The sequence below is a fragment of the Pinus tabuliformis genome, chromosome 5_1 (assembly GCF_031772625.1).
Source record: "Pinus tabuliformis cultivar Carrire ecotype Pingquan chromosome 5_1, CPIR1, whole genome shotgun sequence".
In the NCBI taxonomy this organism is placed as follows: Eukaryota; Viridiplantae; Streptophyta; class Pinopsida; order Pinales; family Pinaceae; genus Pinus; species Pinus tabuliformis.
This window is the reverse complement of record NC_142305.1, coordinates 347333259-347359060: the sequence shown is the minus strand read 5'-3', so window position 1 is coordinate 347359060 and position 25802 is coordinate 347333259.

Sequence of the window (25802 nt, the reverse complement as noted above, 5' to 3'; positions counted from 1 at the left end):
GTTGAAAAGGTCCTTTAGCAATTATTGATTTTTGGGGCAGTGATTTCAATTGTTGTTTTCCTTCAAATCTTTGGCACCTGTCACAAGATTTAACAAAATCAAACACATCAGAAAATAAAGTGGGCCAATAGTATCCAGCTCTGAGAATTTTGTGGGTTGTAGTCTTCCAATAATGGTGCCCTCCACACATGTTGTTATGAAATTGTTGCATAACTTCCTTTGACTGTTCATTGTCCAGACACCTTAAAAGCACCCCAGATGGATCCCTCTAGTAGAGCAGATTTTCCATAATGCAATACTTCGCTGCTCTAAGGTTTAAAGTTCTGTCCTGACTCTGAGTAAATCCTGAAGGGATCTCTAGCTTCAGCAAAACATTAATTATTTCAGTATACCAGTTACATGAAGCTAGATTTTTGGCCACTGACTGTTTCCTCTGTGGTTCAGCTGTTTCCTCTTCTTTTGCTTGACCATTTTCTGCTATCGTGCATAGGAAATCAATGTCTAGAGACCTGCAATTTTCTTCAGCTAATAGTTTTGAAAGACCTTGACCTCTGACCAATTTTGTGGGATTCAGTTCTATATTGAATTCAATCCATTTTTCAATCCATTTTGCCTTTCTTCCATCAACATCAGGTTGAGTCAAGACATCTTTTATTGCAGGAGAAGGCACATATGCAATTATTTTTGAATGCAAGATATAAACTCTGAAGGCTTTCAATGATTTAATAAGAGCATATGCCTGCTTTTCTATAATATCATACCGTAGTTCAACATCCCTCAATTTTTTGCTAAAAAATGCTATTGGATGTTCTGAACCTTCATCATCTTGCTGCAATAAAATAGTTGTAATGGTGTCTTCAAAGGCAAAAGAAAATATGTGGAACTCACTGTTGTAGTCTAGACTTATTAACGTGGGAGCCTCCATAATAGCCTTTTTGATGGAATCAAATGACTTCCTTGCTGTATGTCCATCTTACCTCTGATCCTTTCTTCAACATGGAGGTCACATGCTTCACTAGTTCAGAAAAATTTGGAATGAACCTCCTTACAAAATTTATTTTGCCCAGAAAAGATTGAATATCCTTCTTTGATCTAGGGACAATCAAATTTTGAATTTCTTTGGCTCTTTCTGGGACAATCTCAACACCTACAGCAGACACAACATGTCCTAACAACTTGCCTTCTTTTAAAGCAAACTGAGATTTTTTGGGATTGCCTGATATTCCAAACCTCCTGCACTTCAGAAACAATTTTTTCAAATGCTTCCAGTGATTTTGATGGCTGCTAGAGTAAACTGTTATATCATCAAGGTAGATAAGAACAAATTTGTCCTTCTCTCCCACAAATGCTATATCCATACCTCTCTGAAAGGTGGCTCCAGCATTAATCAATCCAAATGGAATTTTGGCATACATAAAAGTGCCCCAAGGAGTGGTGAAAGCAATCTTTTCTTGATCATCTCTATGCACAACAATCTGATTAAAGCCTGAAAATCTATCCAAGAAAGACATTACTTTAGCACTTGAGACTTTTTGCAGCAAATGCTCCATTTTTGGCAAAGGATAGTTATCTTTCTTGGAGCATTTATTCAAATTTCGGAAATCAACACACAGTCTGATTTCTCCACTATTGTTCCTCACCACCACTAGATTGGCTACCCATTTGGAATATCTGAGAGGGACTATGATCTTGGCAGCCAGCAATGATCCAGATTTAAACAGGAACGCAAAAAATTACAGAGATAACCATATACACAAAGATGCAGCGGAAATAATACTTCATTTCATTAATGGAAAATACTGACATATGCTTACAAACAGAAATGGCAATAAACTAGCTAGGGCGATGGTAGCTTATCTCTGAGAAGAGATGTGATGGCTACATGCCTCTGAACTGTTCTGAACTATATTATAATGAGGCTCGAAGGCCTATTTATTGTTGAGAAACAATGGAAAACCCTTCACATACCGAAACCTAACCCTAGAAGATGAAACGCCAAATTGTGGGCCCCGTTTGGGTAAATTGGTACATCAATTTCCCGGGGTCGTAACTTTGGCATACGATCTCCGTTTGACGCGTACGATCGCCCCAGAATTCCAAAAAAATGTCGTTTAGGGCCTCAAAACGGCTCCGGAAGTTCAGGACCCGAAAAACTGCTAAAAATAGTAAACTGTGCTACAATTAAGGAAACTGAAAATGCTGAGAAAGACAATGGTGGGGGTCCAGGTGGACCTGGCAGGTGGCCACCAATATCCACCTGGATCATTCCTCCCCCCTTAGGAAGCAATGGTCCCCATTGCGTTGAGCTCCTCCATGAGATGAGGAAACCTCTGCTGAACTTGTTCCCTGGTGAGCCACTTGCCCTGCTGAAGGAGTTGGCCTGCTTTGACAACTCAATACAGTTGGATATGCTGTTGGCGAGTGTTCTTGATCTGTGTGTCCATGATCCGATCAGTTGCAGCTTGTTCCATGCAATCGGGATTTAATTCTGTGGGTTTGAGCTGTTCTGCAATGTCGGATGTGTCTAGGAATGGTGGAAAGTATGGCCGAAGGCGGTCCACATTGAACACTGGGTGCAGGCCAAGGAATGGGGGAATGCTGAGCTCAAATGCATTGTCTCCCATAGCCTTAGTAATGGTGTAAGGACCATATCGAAGTGGTCTCAATTTCCGATAGGCTCCAGTAAGGTGTTCCTTTTGCAAATGCAACCAGACTTTGTCGCCCACCTGAAACTTGTGTGGCACCCGGTGTTGATCATGTCGCTGCTTGTACTTGGCATTTGATTTCTCAAGAATGTCATGGACCTGCTGGCGAATATGTTGGATGCGCTCAATGAAGCTGGTGGCCTTATCTGTTTCGGACTGGACATGAGCTGAATTCATGTGAGTAGCTGCAAGTGGCATGGCCACATCAATGGGGCATAGTGGCTGGAATCCTAAACCCACCTGAAAAGGGCTATGGCCAGTGGAGCTGTGAAGAGCTCGGTTGTAGCTGTGCTGAACATAGGGGAGGCTCTCGTCCCATGTGCGTGGATGCTTTGAGTTATACATGCGCAGAATGTGCACAATCATCCTGTTGACAACCTCTGTCTGGCCATCAGTTTGAGGATGGAAGGCTGTGGACTTCGTGAGTTTGGTGTCCAGCATTGACCAGAGACTGGACCAAAATGTGCTGAGAAACCGACTGTCCCAATCTGAGATGATAGACTGTGGGATCCCAAAGTGCACCCACACTCGTTCAAAGAAGAGTTTAGCAGTGGCTTCTGCTGTGATATTCTTCTTGCGGGCCATCATAATGGCCATCTTTGAGAACCTGTCGACGACCACAAAAACACAGTCATTTCCATGCTTAGTGGAAGGAAGGCCTGACATGTAATCCATGGAGATGGATTCCCAAGGTCGACTAGGGGTAGGCAACGGGGTATAGAGGCCTTGCTTCTTAATGGTCGGTTTGGCAATGGCACAGGCAGTACATGATCGGATGTACTTCCCAACATCCTGTCGAAGATTCGGCCAATAGAAATAGTTTTGCAGTACTGCCACTGTTTTCTCGACCCCGAAATGCCGAGCAGCCCGACTGTAGTGTGCTTCCCAAATCATCTTGGCACGCTCGCTTGAAGGAACACAAAGGTGACCGAGGTGGCATAATAGGGCATCCTGGAGGTGAAAATCTGCAACCTGCCGACCCTCCAAGAGTGTCTGGTATGTGTGGCCGAATTCTGGGTTGCTTTTGTAGAGAAGTGGCCAATCAGAAGTCTCGTGCCCGCAAGAGTTGAGCATGGTGGTTAGCGCCATGATCGGTGGTCGACTGAGGCAATCTGCAACATTATTGGTGCTGCCCTTTTTATACTTGATATTCAAGTGAAACTGTTGCAGGTATGTAGACCACTTCTGATGGCGATCATTCTGCAATTTCCCTTGGGTCTGTATGAATTGCAGAGGTCGGTGGTCTGTGTGGATGACCGTTTCCTTCCCCAAAATGTAATGCTTCCATTGTCGGCAGGCCTGTACAATGGAATACATCTCTTTATCATAAGTGGGGTACTTCCGGACTGTGTCTGAAAGTGTTTCACTGTGATATGCCACTGGATGTCCATGTTGAGTAAGGACTGCCCCAATAGCATAGTCAGAGGCATCTGTCTCGACCTCAAATGGTTGTTGTAAATCTGGTAACGCGAGCACTGGTGCCGTGCAGAGGCGATCCTTCAACTCCCTGAATGCCTTCTGTTGAGATTCAGACCAAAAGAATTTTGCTTTCGCCCCGCCCTTGGTGACTTGACTCAAGGGCCAAGAAATATGAGAAAATCCCAACACAAACCTGCGGTAGAAGTTGGCAAGACCTAGAAAGCTGCGGAGCTCACTGTTAGAGTGGTTGGAGAGGGCCAATCCCGAATGACTTGGACCTTGGCTGGATCGACATGCACCCCCTGTTCATCAATGATGTATCCCAGATACTGGACCTCGGTCATGCCAAAAGTGCATTTCTCCAAATTGGCACATAGCTTGTGTTGCCGCAGTGTTTGGAGAACCTGTCGGATGTGGTGGAGGTGCTCTTCCCAACTCTGGCTGAAGATCAGAATGTCATCCAAGTATACTACTACAAAGGAGTTGGTGAATGGCCGCAAGATGTCATCCATTAGCCTCATAAAGGTTGCAGGAGCATTCGTCAATCCGAAAGGCATGACCAACCATTCGAAGAGGCCCTCCTTGGATTTGAAGGCAGTCTTCCACACATCTGAGGGTTCAATTGGTACCTGGTGATATCCTGACTTCAGATCGATCTTGCTGAAATATTTCGCCCCCTTTAGTTGGTCTAGGAGGTCATCAATCCGCGGGATCGGGTACCTATTACGGACAGTGATCTTGTTCAGCGCCCGATAGTCAATACAGAGTCTCCACGTCCCATCCTTCTTCTGTACCAACACTATCGGGCTCCCACAAGGCGAAGAACTCGGACGGATGTGACCTTTCTGTAGGAGCTCCTGAATCTGCCTCTTGATTTCATTGTTCTCCATAACGGAGCGCCGATAAATTGGTCCATTGGGTAGCGGCGCACCTGGGGTCAGATCAATGGAGTGCTTGACTTGACAGTGCAGAGGAACCCCTGCCAGGGAGGTGAAGATGTCTTTGTACTCCTCCACAATCTTGTCCATTTGTAGCTGCCGTGCAGAGGGACCTCGTTTGGAGGCCGCGGCCACTGTCTTCTTCTTCCCTTGAGGGCGTATCATCAGGAAAACAAATTTCCTGGTTTTGGAAATGATCTTACTGCATTGTTTTGCATTAATCAAAGAGATGGCGACAGGTGGTGGTACCTCTGGTATCCTGAACAACTTATTTCCCAATGTAATAATAACAGCACGGGGCCTTGATTCATACACAGCATGTCGCTTCCACAAGTATGGTTGTCCTAGTAATACATCACAAACTTCAAGGGGAGCAATGTCACACAATACCTCATCCGTGAAGGGCTTGATGTTGTATGGAAGGCGACACTGCTGGCTCACGCGAAGATCTCGCCCTTGGTAAAGCCACCCAATGGTGTATGGTTGTGGATGTGCTGTGGTTGGTAAGCCCAACCGCTTCACGACCTCTGCCGAAATGAGGTTCTTTTGACTCCCGCTATCAACAATGAACTGTATCGGGGAGCCCTTGACCCACATCTGGGAGTGGAAGAGACGCTCCTCCTCCTCTGGATCTTCGGGTTCATTTTTCTGGATCTTTGCGGTAGCAACAGTGGCGCTGGGATCCGCATCAATGATCTGCTTCCCTTTTTCATACCCCTTATCGGGTTCTGACTCAGAGTCGGAACATGCATCTGATTCTGAAACCTTTAGCTCAGCCACCAGTGACTGTTTGGCCCGACACTCACTTGTGTTGTGAGTGGAGCTCTTATGGAACTCGCACCATTTTCCAGTGTCCTTTCTCGGCTTCGCGGCGTTGCTCTTTGCTTGCAGCTTCAGCTGGTTGTCTTGGGCTGTCCCGCCTTGGCTTTGTCCTTTGTTCTGTGGTTTAGGGGCACCTTTCCCCTGCTTTGGATTCGCAGATCCAAAGTCTCGCTTCTTTTGTTTAAACTTCTGCTCGACTTTGACGGCATACCGGTATGCTGCGCCGAGCGAGGGGATGTTTAGGAACTGTATTTCTTCCTGGATGTACTTTTGTAGGCAGCCACGGTATTTGAGTATCAAATGTTGCTCCGAATCCTTGATACCCAACTTTGTGCGAAGGGTATGGAAAAGATTGGTGAACTCCGGCACATCTTGGTCCCTTCCCTGCCGCAGCGTGGTCCACTTTATGTATTCATCCTCATAGCTTCCGACAGGGTAGTACTGCTCCTTGATGGCATCCCGGAACGAATCCCAGGTGGGTGCGGCTGAAAATAGTGAGCCAGTACTTTCATCCTTCTGCTCGCAGTAGGTTTCCCACCAGTCCTTGACGTGGGGGGCTGCTTTGAGAAGAGCAAAAACAATCTTTTCCCGACTCGAAAATTCATGAACAGAAAAATAACCCTCTAGCAGATTTAACCATTTATCTACGGCATCGGCGTCTATCTGACCCTCGAATATGGGGATTTCAAAATTAACATGTACCTTAAAGGGTGTGGCGTTTCCAGAGGAGCTGCTGGAAGCCGATGCGCCGCTTCTGGGTAGCCGCTGAAGGATCTGCGCAAAGCTGTCCATCATCGCGTTCCGTTGTCGCTCGAGCGCTTCTTCGAGCAAGATTTTGATGGGATCTCCTGCCCCCTCGTCTTTCTTCTCGTCCGCCATGGGAAGCCGTCGGGATTTGCGAGGCTGGTCTTGCAAAGGTTCAACCAGTTCAAGCCCTAACTCCTTATATCCCGACCTTGTTGGGGACATGCAAAGAAAAACAGAGAAAAAGCAGACCGCTCTGATACCACTGATCCGGATTTAAACAGGAACGCAACAAATTACAGAGATAACCATATACACAAAGATGCAACGGAAATAATACTTCATTTCATTAATGGAAAATACTGACATATGCTTACAAACAGAAATGGCAATAAACTAGCTAGGGCGATGGTAGCTTATCTCTGAGAAGAGATGTGATGGCTACATGCCTCTGAATTGTTCTGAACTATATTACAATGAGGCTCGAAGGCCTATTTATTGTTGAGAAACAATGGAAAACCCTTCACATACCGAAACCTAACCCTAGAAGATGAAACGCCAAATTGTGGGCCCCGTTTGGGTAAATTGGTACATCAATTTCCCGGGGTCGTAACTTTGGCATACGATCTTCGTTTGACGCGTACGATAGCTCGTTAGAAAGATCTATCCGAGTACTACCACTTTGGGAGTAAACAGAGGGCTCGGTCGCCCCAGAATTCCAAAAAAACGTCGTTTAGGGCCTCAAAACGGCTCCGGAAGTTCAGGACCCGAAAAACTGCTAAAAATAGTAAATTGTGCTACAATTAAGGAAACTGAAAATGCTGAGAAAGACAATGGTGGGGGTCCAGGTGGACCTGGAAGGTGGCCACCAATATCCACCTAGATCAAGCAATTTTTTAATTTCTTTCTCAATCAGTGGAAGAAGCATGGGGTTTATTGGTCTCAGCTTCTGTTTAAAAGGAATAGTGTCTTTCTCCAGAGGGATTTTGTGCTTAATTATATTCTTGTCATAAGTTTTTAGATCACTGTACTCCCAGGCAAACACATCAGCAAATTGCCTCATTAAATTGCAGTATTCAGCACTTTGATCAGCAGACAAATGAGTGGACATATTTACATATTTAGGCTGGCCTGGACTTCCTATATCATGCTTACAGACTGTAGATTGGTCTTCTTTTTGGGCAGCTTTGTAAGGCACATCATTTTGATCAAATAGTCTTTCGAGAGGAATTAGACCCTTAGGAATATGATTGCTAGGAAGCTGGACAATGTTGTTTTTACCAAAATTTTTTCTAAGCTGGGATTGGGGGCTCTTTTTCAAGGCATCATTCTCTTGGTCAGTTTGCATTTTAGAAAATTCATCGATGACTTGAAGGAACTTATTTATCTCATCATCATCATCAAAAACTTTCCAATGGTGGACATTGTCAGGCAAGGATGGTCTGTATTTCATTTGGACTTCATAAACTAGTTTGGGAGGCATAAGAGGGATAAACAAACTAGCAGAAACAACAAGCTGATTTTGGGCTCTAGGAATATATGAAATATAGAAATGATCAAAGGAGTATTTGATTCTCCATACCTCATCTCTGTATGCTTTTAGCCTTGGGTGCTTTGCTTGAAATGTTTTATTCACTTGCTGAATGATTAAATCAGCATCTCCAAATACCTTCAGATTCTTGATTCCTCTGTCTTTTGCCACATTAAGGCCCAACAGCAAAGCGTCAGACTCTGCTATGTTATTTGTGACTTGAAAAACCAGCTTAAAAGACAGTTGAATGCTTTCTTTCTCTGGAGACACTAGCACCACCCCTGCTCCTGCAGTCTCCCTGGAACATGCTCCATCAAAGTACATCTCCCAAATATGACTTCCTTGCTCTTTCTCGGCCTGAACTGCTAGTTTCCTGATTTGCATTGGGGCCTCCTGAGATTCTTTTATTTGGAGAATACATTCTCCAAAATCAGTGTCCACTGCATATATGGGATGATTTGTAGGATTCTTCTCATCACTGATGATATATGCCAACTGTGATTCTCTGTACAATCGCCTTCTTTCTCCTCCAAAAACTGGGACAGTGGCATAAGATAGATCATTCTGTAATGTCCCACCTAATCTCTTAATCCACCCTCTGGACAGCAGCATGCCAAACTTGGGAGGGACATCTGCCACCACAATATCCATCATCATACTTTTAATGGGTATCTGAGTTAAGGTAATGGCCAGATCTTTAATCAATCCAAGACATTTCACCTTCCTTGAATCAAAATAAAATAAATCATGGTAGGGTCTAGTGATACCAAGGCCTAACTCTACCATGACAGCTTTAGGCATTAAATTGTGGCTGGCCCCTATGTCTAGCAGGTAATTGTGGAGGATTTTGTCATGAATGGTCAATGAGACATAAAACGATGGAGAATTATTATCAGTAGGTTCAATCATAGGGCTGAAGACAATGGCAGGCTTATCGTCTTGCAAATTGACAGAGTCATTGGAGGTTTGTTTGGTTTCTAGCTCAAGGGCTTCAAGGATAGGTTTCCTAAATACTTCACTCTTCACCAACTCAACCAGAGGCATAGATATTTTCAATTTCTGAACTTCTGACTCAAAGTTGAAAGAAGAAGGTGATTTATCATAACTTTTTACCTCTTGAACTGGAGCTTTGAGGGTGGCTAGATTAGCTGCTGGTCTTCTCTACTTAACAATCTGTGGTTCTGCTTGGACAACAGCTTTTTGGGCAGGATTATCTTTGGCGTTTTTTGCATTTGATCTCAGGTTAAATCTCTGTTGCTGCTCAAATTGTAGGATAGCTTCTCTATCCCATTCTTGACTGTTTTGTTCTTGCAGCAATGATTGTTCATACTCAGCCAAAGTCAAAAATGTAGCGCTGCTTTTATCTTCCATGCAGTGAATTTCATCCTCATCTTCTTCAAATTGTTCCTCCTCCATGACTACATTCTGGAAAGGAGTTTTAATTTTCTGATCTTCCTTTGATTCTTCACCCCTCTGCATTATTTGTAATTGCTCATTTTCTATTATGAAAGGATTGGGGTTTCTTGGAGAAAATGTGTTCTGCTGCCTTGTTTTTTCTAAGTTCTGTTCAATTTTCAGCTTAGAAATTTCAGCAGCCAATGACTCTATCATTTTAGTCATTTTATCCAATTTTGGCTTTGAAGAAGATGCATAAGAAGTAGAAGTCTGACCTCTCTACCTCCTTCTATCAACTTGACCTTTTAGTTTTTCTACAGCCATGATATTAGATTCTACTTCTAGTGCTGCATCCTGCATGTCTGCCAGTGTAGCACATCTCCTTTCTCTCAACAACAGGCAGAAATCAGAGTCAAAAGCATTGGCATAAGTGAGTTTGGCAGAGGTGGCGGTATGCTTTACCTCAGCTGGTATCTTACTATACATCGATTGAATCTTTTATTAAAATCAGGTATTGATTCCCCATTTTCCCTCTTCAAGTTACCAAACTAAATATGGTAGTACAACAAGTCTTTTTTATCTCCCCATTGCTTCAAAAACGCATCATCTAATGCTTCAATATCTATTATATATCTCTGGGGTAATTCTCTAAACCACTTCCTAGCCTCTCCATTAAAGCTCTGGACAAAAGCTCTCATCCACACATCATTTTCACTTATATCTAAATTATCAGCATAATTGTAAAAAGCTTCAAGGTGTTCTTCTGTTGTTACTCTCTCTGTTCCAATGAATTTAGGCATATATTTTTGATATTCTCCCACAGGCATAGGTTTTAATGGAACAGGAAAGACTAAAGGTCCATATCTATCAGCAACAATTCTTTCTATTCTCATAGGTGCTCGTTGTCCTGCCATGACTGGAGTATTTGGAAGAATACTAGCAGATTGAATGATAGGGAGTGATGTGACAGATGGCAGGGATAAAGGGATGTTTTGGACTGAATGGAAAGCTTTATTTGGACTGAGATTCAAAAGGGAACTGACTATACAAGAGGCTGAACTAATCTCTGAAGGAATTTCTTTATTAACAGTGCTGATTTCTAAGTCTTCAAACTGTAAATCTTCATCTACCACTTTATCTTTCAAAGATGAATGAGATTTCTTAGGCTTACCTGATCCTGATGCCCCTTTTTGTGAAGATTTCTTCAATTTGATAGTCCTCTCGGGGTCAAGCAATGGTTTAGCTGGATATTTCTACGGATTTCTTTGAGTGTGTCTCACAAACTGAGCCAGAACTTCAATGTGGAGTCGCCAGACAGATGATTACAACCAGAAACTGTGTTCAAACCTTGTCTTTCATCAAAGCTTGAAGGTGTGTCATTCTCCTAGGGAAGCTGAGCTTCGATTCTCCTCTCCCTAGCAACGGCGCCAATTAATGTTATCACCCCAAGAAACTTACCTAGGTTGTATATGAGTGATGCTCGGGAACATTACAAACTCAACAGAAAGTTGGATAAATTGGTCGATGAATGAAATAAATGTTGCATATTCAAGCCAGATAACCACTTCTACTATGATTGACCCCAGACATGGGTGAACACCCCCAGACTACAAGGTTTTTAACCACCAATTACTCACAGTTTTAGAGACAATGTGATGATGGAGAACACTGATCACACCACCAGCAAATGCACAGGAACCTATGATGGGCAGCTGCAACTAGTTAAAAGGTCTACAAAAACGTTTTCTAATACACAGACAGGATGACAGCTCTCTGGTATTAAAACAGCAAAAACCTGCATACATTCAATAATACTAACTAGATTCTAACACAGAGGTGGGATGACAACCCCTCTAATGCTAAACATCAAAGAAGATTAAAAATGCATAACAGGCACAGCCTGTTATAGACATTTTTGTGCCTTACAGCATGAAGCATGAAATGTCGATAATCCGAGGGATCCAAAGTCCCTAAACATGTTGTTCCTACCCCTAAAGGAACAAGGTCAGCAAACCACAGCACTAAAAATCAGTTCTCCACCTGAAAACACTCAAAAACAAGCTAATTCTGGATCATGTCAACTGCTCCACTGAGCATCTGCGCTGAATGTCAACTGCTCCACTCTGTACCTGCGCTGAATGTCAAATCTAATGAAGGCTACCTGCGTTGGGCGAGATTGGCCAAGTGGCACAGTCATTCTGCAAGGTGTCAAATGCCCAGGAAGCTTCCAAAATGACACTTGGATCAGGGAATTCGCCTTGTGATGAGTAAGAGGATCTAGATCTCCAAGTGGAAGCAAGAAACTCCAATTGGACCCAAGAACTGAAGTATAACTGAAGTGGGAGAGGACACTAGTCAGCTTCATGCCAAACTCAAGCTGACTCATCCTTTCTCCAAATCTCCTATATATAGAGCTCTCTCATGAGGTCTAGGGAGGCTGGAATCTTGTGAATGTAAGGAAGTGCTGTTGGTTTGTGCATAGAACTATTGGGTGATTGCTTTGAAGGAGGTGAAAAGGAGATTTCTTTCTGCTGGGAGGTGTTGCTGGATTGGGCCTCTTATGGTTGTAACACTCTCAGAACTTTACTTCTTCCATCAATAAAGTATTTGAGGTTCTTCTATATGCATGTGTCTTTGTGGCGTATTGATGCTTGTATATTTGATTTATTCTAATCCTTGAATCAATTATGGATGTATGCTTCTTGTAGTTTCCTTTTCTTGTTCTTTTGCAAGATCTTTGTGTAGCTAGGCCAGTGAAAGAGCAAGGAGCTGGGAGCAAGCAGCAAAGAGGGAAGATTGGATCAATCATTAGCGGAAGGTAACGGTTAGTGGATCTCTTTCTCCTCTCTCTTACATCTCATAAAGAAGTAATCTTGAATAGCTTTGCTTTGATTGTTGCTAAGGTACTATCACCCTTAGAGTGGGATAGGGTCATTCCGTATTGGATACTTTTCCCAACAACATAGCCTAGAACAAACAAGAAGAAATGGAAAGTGAGCAATTAACAGCAAAAGAAGCATGCATTAGCTGAAAATGAAGACCAGACGTTGCAGGTTACAAAGTAGTTACAGTGTCGAGAAGTTGAAGCTTACAACAAGATAACATTCATCAACCTAATTACATCTTTTTTCTGGGTATATATAGAATTTGTTTACAACATTACTCTATTAGGCTATGCGTGGAGGTGTCTTAATTGACCACCAACCACATTTACAGTTAGATATGGGTCTTCTACTACAATCTGAATGTTTTAATAAACAAAATGGCTCTTTCTGTACTCTGGTGTACTCCTTGAACAAGTGGAATGTTTCATGAAATAAATGTTCATAATTGTTGAATGCATTTAACTGCTCGAGGCAGTACCTTCTCGTCCTTGACTATGTTGTTCTTGAATTCAGGTAGCTGATGGTTAAATGCACTGAAACCTGATCATATTTTGCTTCTTTGCACACACAAAATGGGCCAAAACACTGAAAAAATCCATTGATAACGATCAAGAGCTGAGAAGAAACATTGATCGTTGGATGGGTTACATGGACGATCAAGATATGCTGACGGGAGGTAATGGGAAGGCACAAAGGCGTGATTGAACATGAACCGTTAGATCAGAGAAATGGACGGCGGAGATTTGATCATAGGGAGCTTAACAGGAAAATTGAGCGGAGACAGATGCGGGCCGTCGGATCATGAGATGGGAGATCGGACGGTCGACAGGCGATTAAGGTAATCGGCGGTTAATGCGCGAGGAGCCATACTGAGAGGGTGGTAAGCGGTCTCCCCGCACTGCTTTTGGGCTATGGCAGCTTTTGTACAGGGCGGTACGATACAATTTCATGGCGACACGTGGCTTGACGGGACGGCGGGGAAACCGCTTTCCCCGCTGCCTAACAGACGAGCGGTTCACGGGTGCGGGGTTTGCGAACGGCGTTGGATCATACGTAGGCACAATCAGACGGTGGGGAAAGGTCAAAAGTTAATGCACCCATTTAGAGCTTGATGTGACAGGCAAGGGGAGGGCCCGAGCTTTATTAAAGCTTAGGGTTGTGAACTTTACGATAAGTGCGGGTTATAATAATTTTATTATATGCACACAGGAATTAAACACAAAAAGATTTATACGAGGTTTTAAAGAGATTTCAAGATTTTATAAAGGTTTAATGAGTTTTGGAAGCAAAACAGAGAAAAACAAGGTGGCGAGAGTTATAAGGATGTACAACAAATGAAGGTGAAAAGATTCAATGAACTGCTGCCAGCCCCTCCTTGCAGAAAACACCATGGCCAAACTGTCCCTGAGCCTCCAAAATGCTCAAACATGTAGCAGTGCTAACAGGCCTAATAATACATCACAAACATCAAGCGGTGAAACATCACACAATACCTCATCTGTGAAGGGCTTGATGTTGTAGGGAAGGCAACACTGCTGTCGAACTCAGAGATCTCATCTTTGGTGAAGCCACCTGATTTTGTATGGCTACGAGTGTGGTATGATTGGTAGTCCCAACTGCTTCATGACCTCTGCTGAAATGAGGTTCTTTTGGCTACCACTGTCGACAATGAATTGCAACGACGACCCCTTCACCCACATCTATGAGTGGAAAAGATGCTCCCCCTCCTCCGGATCTTTGGGCTCATTCTTCTAGACCTTGGCGGCGACAACAGTGGCATTGGGCTTTGCATCAATGATTTGCTTCCCTTTGTCATTCCCCTTGTCGGGTTCTGAATCGGGGTTAGAAGATGCATCTGATTATGAATCCTTCAACTCAACTACCAGCGACTACTTGGCTCGACACTCACTTGTGTTATGAGTGGGGCTCTTATGGAACTCACACCACTTTCTTGTGTCCTTCTTTGACTTGGTGGTGTTGTTATTTTCTTACGGCTTCGACGAGTTTTCTTGGGTCGCCCCGCCTTGGCTTTGTCCTTTGTTCTTTGGATTCGCAGATCCAAAGTCTCACTTCTTTTGTTTAAACTTCTACTCGATCTTGACAGCATATCGGTATGTCATGCCGAGCGAGAAGATGTTCAGGAACTCCATCCCATCCTGGATGTATCTATGTAGGCAACCATGGTATTTGAGTACCAAATGTAGCTCAAAATCATTGATACCCAACTTTGTGCGAAGGGTATGAAAAATATTTGTTAACTCTGACACATCTTGGTTCCTTCCCTGCCACAGCGTGGTCCACTTTATGTATTAGTCATCATAGCTCCTGACAGGGTAGTACTGCTCCTTGATGGAATCCTGGAATGAATTCCAAGTGGGTGCTACTAAAAATAGTGAGCCTGTACTTTCATCCTTCTGCTCGTAGTAGGTTTCCCACTAGTCTTTGACGTGGGGGGTTGCTTTGAGAAGTGAAAAAGTGATATTCTCCTGACTAGAAAAATCATGAACAGAAAAATAACCATCTATCAGATTTAACCATTTATCTATGGCATCTACGTCTATCTGACCCTCGAATATGGGGATTTAAAATTAACTTGTACCTTAAAGGCTGTGGAATTTCTAGTGTAGTTGTTGGAAGCAGATGCATCACCCCTGGATAACCGCTGAAGGATCTGGGCAAAGTTTTCCACCATCACATTACTTTGTCGCTCGAGGGATTCTTTGAGAAAGATTTTGATAGGATCTCCTGCCCCCTCATCTCTCTTTTCATCTGCCATGGGAGGCCATTGGGATTTGCCAGGCTGGTCTTGCAAACATTCGACTAGTTCAAGCCCTAACTCCTTATATCCCGACCTCGTTGGGCACATGCAAAGAAAAACAGAGAAAAAGTAGACTGCTCGGATACCACTGATCCAAATTTAAACATGAACACAAAAAATTATAGAGATGACCATAAATACAGAGATGCAACAGAAATAATAATTCATTTCATTACTATAAAACACTGAAATATGCTTTCAAACAGAAATGGAAATAAACTAGATAGGGCAATGGTAGCTTATCTCTGAGAAGAGATGTGGCGGCTACATGCCTCTGAACTGTGTTACAATGAGGCTCTAAGGCCTATTTATTGTTGAGAAACAATGGAAAACCCTAAACATCCAAAAACCTAACCCTAGGAGATGAAACTCCAAAATGTGGGCCTCGTTTGGGTGAATTGGTACATTAACTTCCTAGGGTCGTAACTTTGGCATACGATCTCTGTTTGATGTGCACAACACCTCATTAGAAATATCTATTCGAGGACTACATCTTTCAGAAGAGAAACATTAGTCCATGGACCCATGTTGCTCCTCGTTTTCCCAAAATACGTCGTTTAGGGCCTCAAAACGGCTTCGGAAGTTCAGGACCCAAAAAGCTGTTAAAAATAGCAAATTGTGCTACAATTAAGGAAACTGAAAAACTAAAAGAGACAATTGTGGGGGGTCCAAGTGGGATAGGTAGGTGGCCACCAAAATCCACCTTAATCAATCCAATTTTGTATGAGGTATTTATGGCTAGTTAAATATGTGCTCAAACTAGGTCTAGTGGTAGTCACTAACAAGGAAACAATTTGGCAGAGTCTTAGTGCACGGAATCCAGCCACTAGAATGGGTGAATTCATCACCTCTTTAATTTGACTGGTGACCCTAAAGTTGGTTGAATACGTTTTTAACCACTTTGTTTTAAAAATATATATAAATACTAAAAAAAAATCAATGGCAGGCCACCAACCCCGCCAGACTGTAAGTTTTAACCCTATATAGAAATTACCTGCATACAAATTCTAAAACATGGAAAATAAACAATAAGAGAGCATAACACATAAAACACATATACACAGAGATTTTCCCTTAGATCTCAAAACTGAGACTACCAACTTGATTTTTCATTATGTTCCTTTCAATGTTACAATACATATTTATACATGTCGAAGCATCCAATACCATGGATTGAAAACCATCGCGTCTAAAACCATGGACCAAAAACCATCGCGTCCAAAACCATGTCTAAAAATCACGCATAAAACCGTAGGTAGGTCTGCCCAACCTAATATAGGGTCCAAAAAACAAAATTTTCTGAGGCGCTACCCTGGACCCCATAGAGGGGGGTTACCTGCACCCCTCAAACCCCCTGTGACCCCCCCACTACGTAATCAGCGCAACAAAGAGGGGGCTCTATCGCCCCGATTAACTACATGGGCTAGTCGTGGAAAGAATATAACACAACCCAGCACAGACATTAAAATCATATGTTATATATGTAATAAAACAAATGAAGGGTCAGGGCAGCGGGTGACCTGGACCCTACCTGAACACCATAATAAGTGTCGACTATTATAAGGGGCCAATGAGATTCAAACTCGCCCGACCTGGTGGGAAAACCTACCAAAACGGGTGGCCCCGTCACCAATACAATGCACCAACAGTTAATACAACGTGCCATAGTTAATACAACTTGCCAAGAAGTTAACAAAACATGCCAAGATGGGGGTTTTGTGGGTTGGACCCTGAAACCTCCCACCAACAAACGTTCTAATTATATACTGCCAGTGAATGGGCCAATGACCCTTGGTTGGAAAAATCCATCGAACAAACATTACTTAAGCCTTTGTAAAGTGTCCAAAGGGGGAGAGCGGGAGCGGATTTCCAACCAGGTGCGGAACCACAACTAGCGGATCCCTACCGTTGGGTTTCAAGAGTAGAACCTTGATGCAAGGGTATGTTTTGATGTCGAAAAATATTCCTTAGGGGTCTAGAAATGTCGATGTCAGAATGTGGTCAAGTTTATAGTCATTTGACATGATTTCATGCCACGAATCCAATGGTGATGTCTGTTTCTGCGGCCGAGCTTTTCATTTTTAGTCCATGCCAGAAAATGGAGGTATAAGGATCATTTATGTAATTTGATTTTTGCTGCAATTTAATGAAAGAGGCCTCCCCACAATAAGCAGAGCCCCGAGACGTAGCCCACACTGGGTGAACTTTGTAATAAAATCATCTTGTGCCTTTTATCTCATGGTTTATTTTGATTTCTACTTCTTTTCATGTGTTTAAGTTACTTGGTTACATGCTCTTTCATATGCAATTTTTGTATGCATCCTTGAAGTAAAATATCTGTATCAACCATGCTTATAACCAACATATAACCAGAATAATAAAAATGATACAATAGCCATCAAATCCACATCATAACAAGTACATTTACTCATGAAATACAAGAGGAAAAGAGCTCTTATCAACATATGCAAAAGCCAACCAATTCAGGGATGTCCACTTCCCACCCGACCATATTTTTTATTGAACCAAATATTTCTTTCAGCCAATCACCCCCATGCCATATTCCAAGCATGAATGTGTTACTCACAAGAAAACAACCAGGGCTTCCTCAGGCTTTACTGCATATCCAAACATTACTGGTCAAGTGACTTCTAGTCCTAAAATCCTCATCTATACAGCCAGTGTTTACCACAATCCCACCATTATTGTTCAAGGGATTCCCAAGCCAGAAAGTAAACATACACTACCAGGATTTACCGCAATCCCGCCAAAACAAGTCAAGGGATCACTAGGCCTTAAACAAGATTGGATGCCTCCAATTTCTTCACCAATACCTTCAGGAAATTTTCCATATCCACCCTCAACCTTTACCATGTATCCCACCATTACCTGTCAAGGGATTCCTAGGCCCTTGGGAATTCTCTTGAGACCACCTCACCCGGTTCCAAAACCATCTAGTAATCCATCTCAACCAAATGAAAGAATCCCATCACACCATGACTATCCGGAAATGGAAAGGAAAAGTTGAAATCATTGTCACTCCTAGAAAATCCCATGCCAATGACAACAAGAGAACCAAATACACACATGCATATACCATGTCAAAACTAGCAAGGAAATCATACATGCAACTCGATACCTGCAAGTAATCATGTTGTAGCCGCTTGATCCAATTCTTCCTTGCTTGATCTTTGCTTCCCTTTGCTTTCTTGTCCTTCCTTTTCATTCCTTTCTCCAATGCTTGAGTGCTCCAAGAATACTCTAAGTGTGAAAAAGTGAGAGAATAGAGAGAATCGAGATGTTGGGTGTGGAGCCTGATTATCTTCCTGATTCTTTAGAGGTTTTTTGTTTCAACTGCATTGGATCCATTTTCCTAATGGGGTGGAAATGCTACCCATTTAATCACCGTCACAGGGGGGTCTGGGGGGGATAAAAAATTTTATGAGCCTCCACTTGGCAGGGGTTTGGGGGAAGTGCCCCTGAAGCTAAAAGTAGATGAAAAAATTCCTTGTAAAACATTGTCATTTCGTAGTCAATCTGGGTCATTCATTAGGCCGATGATCTGATGGTATAAGTTATATTAATTTAAGGTTTTTTGCCCTAGAAGGCAAACCTCGGTTTATATGAGGGAATTATATTTCCATTGTGTATGATTATTCTAAGCAAGAGAGAGAGAGAGTAGGTTGTGTGAGAGTGAAGAGGAAATTATAATATATCTGTTGTAGGTTGTATCTCTTCATTTTGCTAGATAATATAAAAGGAAGGATTGGTTGTTTCTCCATGGACGTAGCCTAGATTGGGTGAACCATGTATATTTGTGTCTCTCTTGTTTTATGTGTTTCCACAATATTTTTTGTATTTCATTGCTCTGCAAATTAATTTATAACAAGAGAGAGAGAGCTCCAAAATTGAACTAAAAAAAGTTGTGAACTGATCCTCAGAAGCCTTTTTATTAATGGGCCTTTATTTTCTTCAATTTGCATTATTTTTCCTTCATTTTCTTTCCCACATGTAAAATGTGACCTTTCACCTTCCTTTTCTCCTATTTTCTATTCTTTTCATAAATAAAATTGCAATTAATGCCTCTTTTCCTTTTCAATGTCTTTGCCATTGCCTTTGCCAATTTCCTCTTAGCCATAATAAACCAAATGAACACCCACTAGGATGTGTCTCTGAACATTCAGCTTGGAATATGTGTCCCATGATCTTGGTATTATTTTTTCCTTTCTTAACTTTATTACATGAAATTTTAACCTATGGATATTACATAGCCTAGGTAGAGGCGATGTGGAATTCCTGCTATTGGGATATAAGACTATCAGGTGTCAAGTATTACATCACATGGCTCTACTAGGAACCACCAATACTGATGGATCTTGATATGTCTATTAGATAATATGTTTAAACTAATTGAATGGCATATGTTATTGGGTTAAACTATAATCATAAAAGTGGTGTCTTATGTTTTCTTAGTGCCTAATGGCCTAGTAACTAGGTAGACAAAAATGGAAAATCATGAGAAGGTTGATCATCACTAGTTGAATATCCATCAATTGAGTTAGATCGTAATAGAATACGAAGAAGTAAATTTAACCCAATAGTATTTTGTTTGTGGAAAGGTCGGTGGTCAATGTCACTGCAAACGAACTAGGTAGGGTAACATGGTCCAATGAGGTGGTGAAACATGGATGGTATGATTGATAATGTGTCCCTTAAAAGGTCGATTCCTTCATATGACCATAACTTTATGCCTATAAATTAGATTTGAATAAATTGTATATTGTTGCAAAGCTCTCGATAAACAGAGGGTGGTGGTAATATCATAAATGAGTTTTGAGGTGGTTGAAGGAAGGTGATTTTTTATAACCCCACTTCCTTAAGGTGAGATAAGAGGTTGTATGGTTGTATATAGATACCCCGTAGCCTTAATCTAGAATTAAGGGGTTGGGCATGTGACAAAACAATTGTTTTAAGAAAATGTTGAATGCTCTATTGCAAACAAATAGGTCATCATTTCGAGTATTGCATGTTTTGGGTTCATTCATGGAGACATATTTTGCACTGAATCAAGACCAAGGGGCAACAAAACTCAATTATGTCCATGAAGAGATCAATGGGAGACATATTGTAGTGATGGTTGATAGCATAGAAACTCATAACTTTGTGTAGGAGGATGCATCTAGATTGCTTAGGTTAGGACTTGAGCTGCCACACACATCCTCAAAGGTTATTAACTCCGAAGAGTAGAGATTGGTTAGTATAGTAAGGGATGTTCCAATCTTCTTAGAGATTGGCAAGGCATAATAGGTCCTATCATTGTTTGTCTAGATGATTATAACATGTTTTTGGCATAGGATTTATTTAGAGTAGAGAAGGTCATTCCAACCCCACAGTTAGATACCTTATCTATATTTTATGGATTAAACCCATTAATGGTGAAAACCAAGAAAGAGTATAGGAGTAGGAGCATGGTTTATTTCCATGTGCTTAATTAGAGGACATAATCAATATTCGAATGGAGGTTCCCTTGGTCAAAGGAGGGAGATGGTTGAAAATGGAGAAAATATTGGTGACTTAGAGAAGAGATTTGATAGGATACAGAACGTCTTGACAAACCGTACAAAGATTATGGTAGTATTGACATGATATTTTATGGGATGTTCCAAAAAGACAACCAACCAATGAAAAACAAGGAGAATATATTGTTATAAGATTTCAAGAAATGGATGCATAACTTATCCACAGTCCATAAATGTGACCAATGGTCATCATATACCTCGTACAATCATTACAAGGACGAGATTAGATTGATTTTAGAGACACTTGAAGGTAGCAAGTGGCCATATGATCTAGAGTTGGAGTGACTCATAGGGGAGGAAGATGGAAAAATTCGATCTCATGTACCTTTGTTGTTGTATGTGACACAAAAGTATGAACGAGCCTTACTAGTTGTAATGGGATAGATTTTGGATGGAGGGGGATGAGGTAGCTAGGATGGCTTCCCAACTTAACTTTTACATTGTGTCATAAGAGCATGGCTCATTGTCAAGGTAGGAATTGTCCTATGTGGGTGATGCAATGGTACTATGATAATATTGAGATTTTTTTATTGAGGAATTGTATGGATGAGGTAATTATATTTGAAATGAATTCACTTGTGTGAAAAGTGATTTCTTGTAAGCTCTCGAGAAATAGTTTTATTATCTATTGAACTAGCTAGAGGCATAGGGGGATCCAACATAGATAGGAATACATGGATAGGTCAAAGTATAAGAATAGATGTATTGTTAGGAGCAACACTTCGGACATCAAGATAGTGATGTTCTAGTTGGTGGACTTCATGGTTAAAACTTACTAGATGGAGAGTTTTAAGGACAAAAACAACTTGGAGTGGGGAGGAAGTAAGGCCCTAAACTTGATGGGTGTAAGTGGCTCCATGAAGCGATGAAGGTTGGGGTTCTCATGATACCCATAAAGTAGTAAACTAAGTGATTTGGGTGCTTTTCACTTACATTAGGAATGACATGTCATATTGGGCATGTGAGCATGCCCAAGGACTTACATGAGCATGGATTGTGTAGATGATGCACAATATCGTCCAAACGCACTTCATCAATCAAGAATAGTTAAGTGGAAAAGTTGGTACATGAACAAGAGTTTGGTTGAGAAGCATACAAATGAACTTCAATGATGACTACATGATGTCATGGCATAACACACCATTGTGTGAGTAGCGGCATGAGATCACATGACATCAAGCGCAAGTGAGCATAAGATTAGTCAGCCAAGATGCTGGTTAGTCTTACACAGTGGTGTTTGTTTGGTTTAACGACATGCGCATGACAAAGGAGACATCACGTTAACCATCACATACGAAATTTGGGACTTCCTTTTAAGTGTGGCATATGACAAACAAGTTGGCTTGTGTTGTGCTCTACAACAACCCCCCATTTCATATCATTTTTATTTATAAAATTATCATATGAAATGGGTCCCTTTAGAAGTTAATTGGTATCAATATTGTATTGTTCAAAAAGGTCCGGTAACCAAATAAAAACATTATATAAAAACCTTTTGAAAAACCCATTTTGATCAAATAAAACAATCTTTTATCATTGCGATAAAGCGATCGCAAGATCGCATATCGCAATGACATAGATAATACAAATAAGTGACATATTGGTTTTCGCCTATGCGATATCGCTATCGTCTATCGGTGATACTCTATACGTAGTCTTAAAGCGCCCCAAGCCTTTCACCCCGATGCGATGTGATATCACAATCGGCAATCGGCAATATCCTATGCACATTGTTAAGGCGCCCAGGTGATGCAGCCCGATGCGATGCGATATCGCAATCGACAAATCGGCGATATGCTGTCCATGTCATATATAATCCCTATTCTCCTGACGCGATGCAATATCGGCTATCGGCGATCGGGGGTTTTAAATGGTGTCAATACAAGAGGTTAAAGCTCTCCCCGATGGCCGATTGCGATAAAGAGCAGTTTTCAAAAAGCTGATTAAATGGAGGGATATTATGATCGAATCATATTTAAAGCTTAATCTGTTACGCAATGATGCACCTGTGCCCAACCGCCAAAAAATCCATAGCACACTTAAACGGGTCATTCGGCCGAATAATGATATAATGGGCATTTAAGGATTGGCAGGTTTCAAACGGCCATTTAATGTAATTGTAAGATCTTCCCATGGATTGTATCCGTGGCCATTTTTAGAGTTAATCTCTCAGCACGCTTTGATAAATATATCTTGCCCATATTGGATTTTCATTGTCATCTCTCTGTGTTACGTTTATTTTCGCCTCTGTGCAGAATTCATCCAAAGGAGAAAGCTTAAGCAAAATGGGGAAGAAATCCAAGAAGACCACAGGCGCTTCCGCGACGCCAGCTGCAGGACAAGCTATCGCTGACAAAAGGAAAGGATTGATTTCGGATACCACATGTTCTGGTCTCGGCAGAACTACTTGGCAGAGTACCTTCAACTTGATCGAAATCGAAGAACCTAAAGTGACAATAGTAGAAGCTACTGCAGACTCTACTAAGAAATCTGAGGGTACTCTTAAGGACTTAGCTGACTCCTTCCTTCACCGGATAGCAGCTAGGGAACAAATTCTCCCATACACAGATGTAGTGTGGTGGGCAATTGAAGAAATCCCAATCCTGGATAGAACCTTCAGCACCAGAGACGGGAGAATTTTCGGGTCATTTGAAGCTGATGATTTGAGGCAAATGTATCATTTGCCTGAGCCAGAGAAGATATACAATAAGGCGTTCCTGGAAAAATTCTCAAACGAGAACGAAGTTGAATCCAAACCCATCCGGGATTGGAGACAAAATCCGGCAAAGCACAAACATGAGTCTTCCGGTAAGTACTCAGTTGATTCCCTAGCTTCTCCATATTGCTACGCAGGAATAATGATGTGTAGATTGTGGGGATTGCATGACTCTTCTAATTTCACTATAGAAATGGTCCCTTTAATGGAAGCTGCATGCAACAGTATAATAATGGATTGGGCCACTATTCTCTCGGACAAACTAGCCAAAGCTGTTCTTGAGTTTAGGAATAAGACTCACATCTCTGAAAGGATAACCCCCCCATTCTATTACAGTGCATATATTTTAGATACATTGTGTTTCAATTCTGAATTTCCCGTGCTCGGCTGGAGGTGGATGCCACAAGACCCCACGGCTATCCACATATACCATAAGAAACTATGGAAATCCTCTTACAAGCACCATCTGTACCAAGTCTGTAATGGCTTTATGGTGCCTATTTATTATTCTATTTTTGATAAACCCATTCCCAAGATTTCCTACCAAGCTGCGATTGATTTAACAGCGGTAGGGAGATGGTTTGGAGAGGAGAAATTCACTTATGTAAGAGTTTTCGGTAGCCAAGCCGAACCTCATGTTCTCCCTTTATACATACCAAATAAACTGTTGGCAAGAGAAATCTCTTACCAGATTATTGTTGAGAGTGTTACACAGACTCTCAAGAAAAATAAGAAGCAGGGCTGGCCCTCTTTTCCCTTGAGATGTGGTGTTTATACTCTGCATGATCTCAAACATGCAGAAAAGGAAGCCACGAAGATTAAATCATTAACTCTGGCGACTCTCCCAAATAGGCATTTTGATCCAAACAAATTTGCCTATACTACACTAGAACAGGCCAAATTGACAAAATTTGATCATAAGGAAGATATGTTTGACGACCTGTTCTCTTCAGCTGAGACAATAAATCAGGTTAAAGCATTCGTCAAAATGAAATATAATGATGAAGGGTTGACTGAATTTAATAAACTTAGAGAACAGAGGTTGCAAACTCTGCCTCTAGATCTACTAGCGACAACCCCAGCGACATCGTCAAGCGCGCCTGATCGGCAACAGTCAAAGGAACCTCCGGTTATAACAAAAGAACAAGAGAAGCCACAGGAGGAAAATCAGAATAAAGCACAAGAGGAAAAACAGAGGAGAGAACAGGAGGAAGAGCAGAAGAGAGAGCAAGAAAAAGTGCAGAAGGAGACCCAAGCTGAAAAGGAAAAACAAACCACCATTGATGTCAATATAGATACTCATATTGACCCTAAATTGCTCCAGGAATGGAAGCAATTTGATTCCGTCATCAGTGGTTTGGAATGTTCGAAGGACACAGACACTTCTAAGGTAACCGACACACAGGATATCACTTCACCACAGGTTCTAAGTGGAACCAGCGGCCCACCCATTTCTAAAGAGGTAGAAGTAATACCAAAGGACCCCTCCGACCAAATCATTTTGCAGGTAGAAGATATTCCTCCCCTGGATGTCTTCTACAACCCAAGGCATAAAGCGGTGGTTAAACGACAAAGGAAAAGAAGAAGGACTCATCAACCTTCCCTTTTCCCAGAGCAAACTGTCACGGGCAATGTGGTTTGGAAGGAGGAATTTGACCCCTCCGATGACCTGACAAAACTATCACAGTATGCGGGAGCTTATTCAGCAGCAACAATAGATAAGGCATCGGAGATAAGCCTTTTACTAAAAACAAAGGACCAAGAAATATTTTCATTGCAGGCACAGTTAAATGAAGCAAAACAAAAAGCGGAGTAGGCAGAGCAGCAATTGTTGACGCAACAACAATTAAACAGTCAACTAACTCAACAATTGCAGGCAGAGAAGCAAAGGATTGACCAAAGCGCAATCCAGAAGCAAAAGGAATTATCAGAAGCCTTAGCACAACTGAAGGTGGCGAATGAGAGAATGCTGAAATCTAAAGACGAGCAAATTGCTCAATTATCAGCACAAATTGGAAAGACAAAGGGCGTTCCACAAGTGGCCGAATTCAGAACAGAAGCACTACAGATAAATACTGCATTGATAGCTCAAATTAAGCTTCTATGTCAACAAATCGCCCAGGCAGAGCCCCTATGTGAGTTAACGGCATCCATAAGTAATAAAGTAGACAAGGCTAGGTCTAAATTGGATCAGGCCGAAGAAACGATAGCTGCATTTCTCGATTGGCAAGATACAGATCAAGGACAAGC